We start from the raw sequence: 12,679 nt of genomic DNA on the forward strand, positions 1-12,679 counted from the left end.
TCATTGACTTAGGTGATGTCATACAAACTTCTCTTCCAGACAGTCGTGATTTCTCCGTCTAGCATTAATTAGTGTGTGAAGAGATGCTCAACACTGTATGAAGCTTTACCTAAACCTCTGCATTTGTTGTTGTTGTTGCTGCTGCTGCTGCTACTGTTGTTTCATTGACATATCTCCATTTCTACTTATTTTTGAGTTTGTGAGGGGGTCTTGTGTTTGCATGTGTAAGGGGAATGAATTTGTATATAAAGATCAGAGTGTGACTTTAGGTACCGTCCTCATTCCTTCTCCACTTTATCTGCTGAGACAGAATCCCTCACGGAATCCAGAGCTCACAAACTTGGGCAGTCTAGTTAGCCAGCTGCTTTTCAGCACAGGGATTATAGACAGGCTGCTATGTGGTTGCTGGGATCCACTCTTCCACCAATTGCACTTCAAACTCTATCTACTGAGCCTTCTTCCCACCCTGCCCCAAATCATCTTTTGAGTAGTTCCTTCCTTTTAAGCACACAATAAAACATTCCAGGCTTATCTTGTTCCTTCCCTACAGCAAGCCTGGAGTCAGACAGTTTTATAAGAAGTCCTAATTCCTCTTAGCGGAAGGTGACGTTTAGAAGCCATTGTCTGGGTATGTGCTGAATGTTTGGGGAAGATGCTGTTCTGCCCCAGACTTAGGAAATGCAATTATACCTCCAGCACTCCATCCACCCATCCATGTGTCCATCCATCCACCCATCCACCCATCCACCCATCCACCCATCCACCCATCCATGTGTCCATCTATCCACCCATCCACCCATCCACCCATCCATCCATCCATGTATTATCTATCTATCTATCTATCTATCTATCTATCTATCTATCTATCTATCAATCTATCTATCTATCATCTATGTGTATATTATCTATATGTCAAGCCTACAAGCTCATATCAACACTTCTTATTCCATTCTAACAACGGAGTGTTCGATTAGGTCCATTTTCTACCTTTCCTTGATAGTGAGGCATTCATCATTATTAATGGTTTTTATTATTTGATTGATTTTGTTGTTTTGTTGCTTCTCTTCCATGTTCAACTTATTCCAGAAGCAGCAATAAATCCAGGCTAGCACAAGCCAGGGGCACCAGAGGGAAGTGGTAGAGAATGAAACCAGCGTTGTAGCACTAGTAACCAAAATTTAAACCTTTGTTCTGCTTCCATACACAATAAATATCATAGAAAGAGTAGTGGAGTTTAACGTATGTGATGGGTGGCTTTATCCCTGGACTTTCTTCTTGCTGATGTGCACCCCCATTCCAGGGTTTTATCTCTCTGTTGTGTGTCCATGTATGTATGTGGGTTTTGGTTTTGCTTTTGGGGTGGTGTGGTGAATGTGTGTGTGTGTGTGTGTGTGTGTGTGTGTGTGTGTGTGTGTGTGCACGCGCATGCTTGTGCTTCATGTGGAATCCAAAGGACAATCTTAGATGATCTTCTTCAGGCACTGTCCACCTTTTTATTTAAGAGAGGCTCAGAGACTGGTCTAGAATTCTCCAAGCAGCAAACCTCAAGAATCCTTCCCACTGCTACTGGGATTAAGAGAACATGCTACCAAACTTCTTCTTCTTCTTTCTTTTGTATAGAGCTTCTTCTTCTTCTTCTTCTTCTTCTTCTTCTTCTTCTTCTTCTTCTTCTTCTTCTTCTTCTTCTTCTTCTTCTTCTGCTGCTGCTGCTGCTGCTGCTGCTGCTGCTGCTGCTGCTTCTGTTTCTTCTTCTTCTTCTTCTTCTTCTTCTTCTTCTTCTTCTTCTTCTTCTTCTTCTTNGTTTCTTCTTCTTCTTCTTCTTCTTCTTCTTCTTCTTCTTCTTCTTCTTCTTCTTCTTCTTCTTCTTCTTCTTCTTCTTCTTCTTCTTCTTCTTCATTATGGAGATTGAACACAGATCCACAGATCCTTGTGAATATAACACAAGTACTTTACTACTTTACTGACTGACCCTGTAGCTAGATATTCTGTAGGTTACAGTCACTCATGATCTATATAGCATGAGACCATACCTTGGGGCTAAGGAGATGGCTGCCTGAACTTCCCAAGTGCTAGGATTACAGGGGTGTGCTGTCACACACATCTCCCCTTATCATTTTTGTATGTATCATAACACATAGCAGGTACCTCACAGGCTTAATTACTATTAATATAAATTTTTAATTTTAAAAGTTAAATTAAAACTTTAATATGACAATATATTAATTCTCTGAGATTTCATATTTTTCCTTTTGGTCATATTTGGTTTTCCCTAAATTTGTTTCTTTATAAAGCACAATTGGGTAATCCTATTTTCTAAATATACCTTGGCTGAATTTTTCATAGAGGAAGTAATGATTTGAAGGATTTCAGAGGAAATGAGCTTATTTTTATATATTCTTAAGGTTTTCTTTTTTAAGCATTCCATTGTGTTAAATATGTGTCGTAGACTTTTAACAATGACATTTCCTTCCCCTACCCACCAATGTACTGATTTCCTTGGCAAGCACTGACTTGAGACTTCCACGGTTTACAGTAGGAATGAAATCAATCCACACCAAAATGAACACTCAGGGCTGGGGGTGTCAGCTCAGTTGGGAGAGTACTTGCCAAACATGCATGGTGGTACACAGGGCCCATGCTGTAACCCCAGCAATTAGAGGGTATAGGCAGGAGGATCAGAAGTTCAAGGTCATCCTTGCCTATGTAGTAAGTTAGCGGCCAGCCTGAGCTATAGGAGCCCCTGTGTTGAAAAGGAGAAAGACATAGGTCATGGGAGAGCACACATACTTAAGAGCTCCTGTCAATATTAGGCAACATTGTAACTCTATCCTGGCGAGGAAGCTCACACCATGGTAGGTGCCTAACAACAAGCTCAGTTCAGGAGTGATACAAACAAAGGAATTTTAAAACAACCAAGTGGTTTTCTGAATGACAGGGAAACTGAGCAACCTCTCCATCCCTGGGGATAGCAACAACACAGGCATTGGCCTGGCCGGGATGATGGAGATGATGGAGTTTCTAGGGTACATACGCCTGGGCACAGCTGGGACCCGATACTTCAGCTGGGTTGCACCTCACAGGAGAGAGACAGTCTGTAGGAGACGCAGCAGCAGACGAGGCAGTGATAGCTGGAGGTATCGCCTCAAGCTGATCCAGAAATGAGAAATATTCTCCCTTCCACCTCTTTTCCTGCCCTCTTGTCATTTACCAGTGGCTCCCATTGACATGAACCTAAGCAGTTAGCTAGCAGTGAAGTACAGTGTATCATAACCAGAGAGAAAGGTGGATGTAGCTTACAGCTATAATACCAGTACCAAAGAGACATTACCAGGAGGGTTGCTGTGAGCTCAAGACCAGTCAGGGCTACCACGTGAAACTGTACTTATAAACAGAGAAGTAAAGAGAGATAGATAGGAAATATAAGAAGTTTTCAAAACTGTTGGAGAAAAAAATTCAGATACAAATTCAATAAGTACTGTCAAGCATTGGTAGAACAGATACAAAAAAAAAACCAAAAAACAAAACAAAAACAAAAACAAAAACAAAAAACAAAACAAAACAAAAAAAACTTAAAATCAAGCTAAGCATGGTAGCAAATGTCTTTAATTCCAGCACACTGGAGGCTGATGCAGACAGATCTCTGAGAGTTCAAAGCCAGCCTGATATATATATATATATATATATATATATATATATATATATATATATATTTTGGGGCAGTTCAGGACTAAATAGAGAGAAACTCTGTCTCAATAAAGAAGGAAGAGGAGAGGAAATCAAACAAGCCCAGTCGGCATCAGTAGAGCCTTAGCATGACTGACAACAGATACACAACAGACACAATGGAAGCCATAAAATAACAGAATGAGATCTTCTACATGTTGGAAAACACAGCCCACTCACTATCTCCAGTGAAAATTACCTTCCAAAGTATGTGAACTGCTACATATGGTGGTCTATGCCTGCGATCTCAGTACTCAGGGGCGTGGGGCAGAAGGGTCAGGAGTTTCATATTCTGGGCCATCCTGAGGTACATTGTGAGACCTGTTTCAAAAAATAAACAAAAAAACCCTAAAGGTGTGTATATGTATTATACCTAATGTCAGTGAACTGTACTTAAACATGGTCCAAGCTCGACATGGTGACACTCTGGTCTGTAATCTCAGTTGAGAAAAGAAGCCAGCATCGGCTTCTTCTTGTGAGTTCTAGGCTAGCCTGGTTGCAGGTTTGTTTAGAAATCTTTCTAAATGGTGTAACTAGAGGTTTGGGAGATGCTTCATTAGATCCATCCAGGCATTTCAGCTTCAGATAGGAAGACTCCCGTGGTGACTTGGAAGCTGACCAGGGCTGTATAGTGAGATCCTGTCCAAAAGGAAAACAGGAAAAGAACAGATAGCTTATTTGAGTGATTCACAGTGGTGTTTTCCCTTCCCCCAAGCTTCTCCAGTGTCTGATGAGCTTGTGAGTGGAAGCTAAGTCCTTGCATAGACATGCCAGGTACAACAGGGCAAGTGTGTGTCTGGGCTGGCACAAATTCCCTGCCCACTTCAAGTTGCAACACAAATGCTTAGTCTGTTCAAGGGCAAGTTGTACCCCATGAAAACTGCCTTGTTAATTCTCTCCAGCATGACCTAAAGTGACAATGGCTATTAAAGATGGCCTACAGTACCACACTGTATGGCCTTTTTCCCTTCCTCAACTTAATTCCTTTCTTTTTTAAATAATGTGTTCTGATTTCACATTAAAAACAAAGCCTTCTTTATTTGCCCAGTTACCTATCAAGACCCGCTTTAACCCTATAATAATTCAAATTATGAAATAGAAAGCAGAAGCGGAGTTCAATGGAGGGTGAAGCAGAGGAGGAAAAACATGAGCAGCTTTGTAACAAGTAGGAGCTCGGTGTGTCCCATGGGAGAAGTTATGCAAATCAACATCAGGACAATACACTTGTTTAAGACAGGGTCTCCCGTCGTAGCCTGGGCTGGCTTCAAACCTACTCTGTGGCTGAAGATGGCCTTGAACTGCATTTTGTTGTCCAGAGAGCCTAAGAGATAAAATACAGTACTGAGGGGTACCATAGTCAAACAGTGCTGGGAAGAGAGACCTAAATCAGTGGTTCTCAACCTTCCTAGTGCTACAGCCCTCTACTACAACTCCTCGTGTTGTTTTATGGTTGATGACTGTCACCCCCCCCCAACTGTAAAATTATTTCATGACTACTTACTAACTGTAACCTCCTGTTGTTGCGAACTGGAATGTAAATATCTGATATGCAGGATGGCCTTGGGCAGCCCCTGTGAAAGACTTGCTTGACACACACCCCCCAACACTCAGGGTCATGACCCACAGGTCTAGAACCACTGCCCTGGATGGTTTGTACACGGTTGCCCCCTCCTTTGGCTCAGAGACTGCAGTCACACTGGCTTCTGCCTTTTCTTCGACATTACACACTTCTGCCTTGTAGGATATATGTTGGCCGCCATGGTCCTCTGATCAGGTTTTGAATAGGTCTCAAGTTAAAAGCTTCTAACCCATAAAGAATTTTTCTCCCGTCTAATTAGTTCCTCTCTGTTATTTTCTACCTCCTTCGAATAAAAACCACATCTTAAACATTGTACTTTACTCCAGTTTTTGAGACAGGGTCTTCCTATCTTGCTCAGGCTGGTCTTGAACTCACAAGCTTCGTTGATCATCTGGTCTCAGATTATATGTTTAATAATTATGTTAATAATTATATGTTTATATTATGTTAATAATTATATGTTTAATAATATATGTTTAATAATAATAATGTTTAAATCTCAGATTATATGTTTAAAATTTATTAATTATACTTTACTATGTTTTAATGTATTTATTGCGTGCATGTATATACACACATGTATGCATATGTGGAAACCAGTTCTTTCTTTGTGCTATGTATGTCCTGTGGATCAAACTCAGGCACTCAGGCTTGGCGGTAAAGCGCCTTCACCTTCTGAGCGATCCTACCAGCCCTTAAACATCTGTTAAAAATGGATTCGCTGTCTGTCTGCCTCTATCTGGGAGCTGGCTCTTGCCAATCTTTGTATCCTAGCATCTGGCAAGCCCAGGAAGTTACTAGAGCTGGGCTCGTGGCTGACTCCTGTAATCCCAGCAATGGAGAGGCTGAGGCTCTGAGTTGAGCCCAGCTTGGGTTGCAGAGAAAACCCCTTTCTCATAAAACAAACAAGCCTGATAGAGAAGAATTCGAGCCACGTCATAGTGCAGACATGTCAAAGTGAGTCATTTACCATCATTTGTAAAATATGGGTTAACCCTGATGGTATGCCCACTATGGTAATGGCATTGGTTTCCCTTAATAAATCCCATTTTCTGTGTGATGCATCCCATCTTGGTATGCTTCTCCTTAGTTGAAGGACGTCTGGTGGCAGCTCCCGAGATGCCATTAAAGACTTGTTTGAAATTCCATCTACTTTCTAGCTTGGTCACACAGCACACAGTACTGATCAAAGTTCAGTGAGGAAAAGAGACAACTATTTTTCTTGGTTTAGAATCTAACTGAACTCTATTTGGTTGGGCGGGTCCAGTTTTGTGAATGAATGACTCCTTTGCCAGCAAACGATAGTGTCCAGCCCAGCCATTAAGAAGCCAGGAGGCATGACCTTGGGGTAGTTATTGTCCGTAATCTACAGCATCTGTTAGAAGGTTTCAGTTCCTACTGTTGGGCAAAATTTTAACAAACAGACTTAAATAAAATATTTTTGAAGTTCTTAAAAAACATAACAAACAAAACAAAACAACAAAAACAAAAAACAACCAGCCAACTAAACAAACAAAACCCCCACGGTTTTCCTTGGGAATGTTTTTATTTAAAAAAAAAAAAAAAAAAAAAGACATGGTTGTATATTGAAAAATGTAAGCAATTCTCTTGAAATTATTATGAATTCACAATTTGAAAACCAAGAACATTCATAAGTTGGTTTCACTTTAAGTTTTTGAAAATGAAGAACTGAAATAATTTGTAAAACCTAAAAGGAGGCCTCCTGTGGTCTATAAATGCTGACTTCCAGAAGTTAAACAAGTCACAGGCCAACCCGAGCTACTTGAGAAAGAAAGAAAGAAAGAAAGAAAGAAAGAAAGAAAGAAAGAAAGAGAGAGAGAGAGAGAGAGAGAGAGAGGGAGGGAGGGAGGGAGGGAGGAAGGAAGGAAGGAAGAAAGAAAGAAAGAAAGAAAGAAAGAAAGAAAGAAAGAAAGAAAGAAAGAAAGAAAGAAAGAAAGAAAGAAAGAAAGAAAGAAAGAGAGAGAGAGAGAGAGAGAGAGAGAGAGAGAGAGGGAGGGAGGGAGGGAGGGAGGAAGGAAGGAAGGAAGGAAGGAAGGAAGGAAGGAAGGAAACATAAAAGAAAGAAGGAAGGAAAGAAGGAAAGAAAGGAAGGAAGAAGAGGAAAGAAGATGGGAGAGAGGAGGAGAGGAGAGAGGAGGGGGGAGAAGGGGAGGAAAGGGGAGGGGAGGAGGGGGAGGGGGAGGGGAGAGGAGGGGAGGAAGCAAGCGATTCAGCCACAGCTGTTGGAGTAGGATTTAACTGATCCGTGTATTTTCACAGCTGGATGGCTGTGATTCCATTCTATCTTTCAAACACCCCCACTCCCACCCGAGGAGTTACTATAACTGCATAGTGAAGGCAGAACAAGCTTGTCTGACCTCAGGGTGCTCAGAAGCCAGGGAGTCCTTAAAATCCAAAAGACACTCTAAAATGAGAGAACTTTTGTGAGGCCTCACCCCTCTCCACGCCCAGCTTTAAATCCAAAGGGGTGAGGGTAAGTCTGCTGACACGGAGTTCAGGGAGACTACCCCACGCCTGTGACCACCACTGCCCCCCTCACTGTCCCATTGTGTTTACTCTCTGGTGAGAAGGGATCTCTCCCGAAAGGGAAAAGTGTTCACTCCACTCTGAGCTTTTGTTCACAGAGGTATCACACTGAGCGGGAATGTGGGTGGGGTTTGAATTTGTAAAAGCATGATTAAATTTATCTGAAATAATCCTATCCTATCTTATTGGGTCCTGAATTCAACCTAGTCCATTCATAGGCAAGATTCTTAGGCAAACCCACTCACTTTAAAATCCCTTGTGTAGCAAATTAAACAGAGGCCATAAAGTAACCCAGGCCTGGCTTGTGTCATCTCTGATTCAGTCTGCTATCAGTTAGATATCAGAGGCTGCTGCTTTGCTGGGTCTGTCAATTTTTAATAAAAGGCCTGAATTGCTCGGATGATGCTCGGAGCATCATCTTTTAGTGATAAGCAAAAGCACGTCTGCTGAATGCCCAGGATTCTAACACTGATAGAGAGACGGACTTTACCCCAACACTTTCTGAGATTACGTCATAGTGACAAGGGCCAGAATAGTCTCCATGGACTGAGGTGGGGAGCCCTTAAAATCACATTCACTTCAATGTTGAGTTTAACCATTTTTATGATACTTTATTTTTTTTTTTGAGACAGTGTCTACTCTCTGGAGTAGACCAGGCTAGCCTTGAAACTGCAGTGATCCTACTGCCTCAACCTCCTAAGTTTTGAGATTACAAGTATGTGCCCCTAATATCCAGTATGATAACATACATACATACATACATACATACATACATACATACATACATGTATTTACTTATATATATAATGGGCTGGGATGTACCTTAGGTGGTAGGATACTTTACAGGCACATGCAAAGCCCTAGGCTTGACCCCCCCCCCCCCATTACTGAGTTTTTTAAAAAAAAAACTAGCAGTGGTGACACCTGCCTGCAACCTCAGAACTCAGGAGGCAGGCACAGGAGCTCAAGATCATCTTTAACTATATAGAAAATTCAAGACCAGCCTGGGCTACCTCAACTATATGGACCAGCTTCATTCCATCCTCTAAAACTATAATAATAATAATAATAATAATAATAATAATAATAATAATAATAAAATAGTGTACCCAAGAAATACAAATGAAGTAAGAGAAGCTGACAAATGTCTCCCAATGACAATAATAAAAGATGCAATGAAACATCTCAAAGAAAATGCCATTTTACTCTGTGGTTGTAATCCTCTCCGTAGAACTGACCCTAATTTAAGCAGTTTATTTAAATTGTTAGACGGATACTGGGTGAGAACAGGTGAGAACTCATAGCTGGGAATCATAGCTCAGTAAACCATAAAAGACAAAGCAGAATGCAGGAAGTCTCACACGATTCCTGTAAGGATGGACTTCAGGTCACACTCCGCACAGCACAGAAGACCATAATGCTGGCCTGATGAGGAGCCTCTCTTCTGTTGCCTAGGTGACTTAACTGCATCCGTGCTGCCTGCTAGCCTCAGAGCTGATTCCCAGATAAGGACTCAGCCTGAGGACTACATCTGTCTTCTCTGTTTCTGTCCATGTTTGCATCATGGATGTCTTCCACAGAGAGGATTTCCTTCTGAAGGTGCCTCCTGAATCAAGGCCTCACATATCTGTGTCCTTGGCTGCCAAGGACCTCAGGGAAATGAGGCTTTTTATGTTGGAAATGTTTATGTCAAAGAAGCAGACCTCGTAAGACCAGAGATTTCCCAGAAATAGCACAGATGGTCTGTGGTAGTTATAGGACTATGGGCAGCCTGCAAATTAAGTTTATACAACATGCAGAGTGGTTACTTACAAGTAGCTAAAGTAAACCCATCTTTGTAGACTAGTGATCTCAAGTATTTGTTACAAGGACAACTGACTAACATAGTAACCATCTCATACCTGTAACATTCTGGCTTTTTGGTCTCATGTAGCTGAGGCTAGCCTCAAATTCCCTTTTTTTTTGGGGGGGGGGGTTTCAAGACAGGGTTTCTCTGTGTAGCCCTGGCTGACCTCGAACTCACTTTGTAGACAAGGCTGGCCTCGAACTCAGAAATCCGCCTGCCTCCCAAGTGCTGGGATTAAAGGTGTGAGCCACCATGCCAGACCCTTTGTGGGTTTTTTTGGCCTCAAATTCCTAATCCTCCTGCCTCCACCTCCTGGGCACTGGAATTACCACCATACCTTGCTTACATCTTTTAAAATAATCTACCAACTTCTGAAGAAAATTTGCAGTGTAGCAAACTGAGAAGATTTTGCCCCGATGCTTAATCTCAAGAACCAGCAGGGCATAAATGCTAGTGAGCTCCCCTGTCATGTGACCAGCAGGGTTAATCAAGTCACATAGACTGGGTTGCTGAGTATGTCCACAATGGCCATGATGATGTAATACCTCTCTTCACACAGCACCAGCATTCTCGATGATGTAATACCTCTCTTCACACAGTACCAGTATTATTGAGCTTTGAAGTACCATTTTCCAAATACGCAACCTGTATAGAATGCAGGCACTACAGGAATCTGAAAGAAAGTGAAACAATCCATGAAATCTACAATGGAATCAGCAAGCCGATTTTTCCATAAGAGCTCTACTGCTGAACACTGTCTGATAATCTTAGGCAAACCCACAATGACTAACGGTACAAAGACAAGAAGCCAGGACCCATATCCAGACGTGCCTTAAGCACCACAGCTCCCAAATACTCGTAGGCTGGTAAGTTTCTATACTTTAAAAATGTAGGATGAGGGCTGGAGAGATGGCTCAACAGTTAAGGGCACTGACTGTTCTTCCAAAGGTCCTGAGTTCAATTCCCAGCAACCACTTGATGGCTCACAACCATCTGTAGTAGAATCTGATGCCCTCTTCTGGTGTGTCTGAAGACAGCAACAGTGTACTCACATACATAAATACATTTTTTAAAAGTGAAATAGAGAGAGGGAGTTCATAGAGCATCACCACACAAAGGTGAGTAGCAGTCTTGGGGTCCCCAGCATTTATATAAATTCTAGATGAGTATGGCAGCCCATCTGTAAGCCTGGCCCTTGAGAAGCAGGGACAGAATCCCTGGATCAAGCTGATTAGCTAGCTAGACTAGCTGAATCAGCCAGCTCTGGGTTCAAGTGAGAGATCCTACCTCAGTATGTAAGGTGGAGAGCGATCTAGACAGACACCCAGATATCTAAGTCCTGGCCCCTGCATGCATGAACACACCTGTGCACGTGTATCCATACCTGTGTATATATACACATGCACTCACAAAGGTTCAAACACATGCACATAAACACTCATCACACACACGCACACACACGCACACGCACACACACACACACACACACACACACACACACACGATTTCTATCATGTATACTGTAAGGCAACCAGGTATCTGGTAAGTGAGTAAGGTTAGTGCTTTGACTTTGGGTCACTGGACCAACTTCCTGGAAGAACTAATTTAGAGGCACGCCAAGGTTTTAGTGTTAGTATGTATGCTTTCTCTCCTTCAAAAGTCTATCGTCCTCAGAATGTACATCATCTGCTTGGTTCTCTTTTCCTTCCTTTGCTCGAGACAGTCCCACTGGGTAGGCACAGTCAGTTTCCAAACTTGTGATCTTTCAGTCTCTGCTTCCCCAGTGCTGGGATGACAGACGTAGGCCACCACACCCAGCAACAGGATGCGCTTTGAGGCAGACCCATTGCAGATGCTCGGCAGGATAAGCCAGGCATGTTACAGACGAACACATATATCTTGTCACCCTGCCAGCTGCAGATTTGGAAGGCTCACCCAGAGAAGGAATTATTGCCAGGTAAGAGGCTGGTAGCCCAGGCCTGACTGAGACTCTGGACACATCTGGACAGGCCAAAGGACTAAAGGCCCAAGGGGGTTTTGTTGAACAAGTGCTATTCAAGGGAAGTCATCTTTTTCTCCTGAGGCCTTGCTTCTGGAGGGAACATACCCAAGAGTGAGGAAACAGGACGTGAGTTATGTTTTAGATATGAAGCTGTCTGACATAATCTCTCTCTTTACTGCCTCTTTGATCTCAGAGGGTAAGTGGAAAGGAACATTCTAAGTAGGGAGGAAAACAGAAATAGCGGTCCTGTCTTTACCTTGGGAGTGCTATGCTGAAAAAACTTGCCTCTGGATCCTTTCCCTGGGCTTTTGCCTGCAAAGCATGGCAGCCACCTTTAGTTAGCTCAGGCAAGGATGTAGTAATGGGGAATGAAAAAAGTCCAGTCAAGGGCAGTTCAAGGCAGGTTTCAATTTATCTTATAAATGTCCTTCATTTTTGTCTCGCATCCTTGAGAAGTCAATGCTTTGAAAGAAGCTTAAAATCCGATCATTAATTAATGATTGGCTAGAAAACCCGAAGCAGGTTGGAATGGACAGGTTCAAGATGGTGCCTGGCCTTCCCTGGCACCAAAACTCGAAGCCTTCACTGCTTCCAGCGCCAGCTGCATCTCCCCAGACCAGCATTTAAAGCTTGGCATAGTTTGCGCCTGATGAACTGTATCCCAATTGTGGACCTGCGGCTTGCCTCAGACCCTTCCTGACCTCTGAGCATTTGGTCAAGCTGCCCCGCGCCTGCTCAGAAGATCCTGTTCCTCCCCTTGCCCCCAAAATGTGCCCATCAAATTTATATGCTCTTGGTATCCCTGGAGGGCATTGGCTAATGAGTCTAGCAAGTTGGCAAGCTCCAGGCTTAGAGAGCAGAGCCTTGAAACATAAGATGGAGCAAGGCCGCCGGGCATGGTGGCGCACGCCTTTAATCCCAGCACTCGGGAGGCAGAGGCAGGCGGATTTCTGAGTTCCAGGACAGCCTGGTCTACAGAGTG

The sequence above is a fragment of the Mus pahari genome, chromosome 5 (assembly GCF_900095145.1).
Source record: "Mus pahari chromosome 5, PAHARI_EIJ_v1.1, whole genome shotgun sequence".
Classification (NCBI taxonomy): domain Eukaryota; kingdom Metazoa; phylum Chordata; class Mammalia; order Rodentia; family Muridae; genus Mus; species Mus pahari.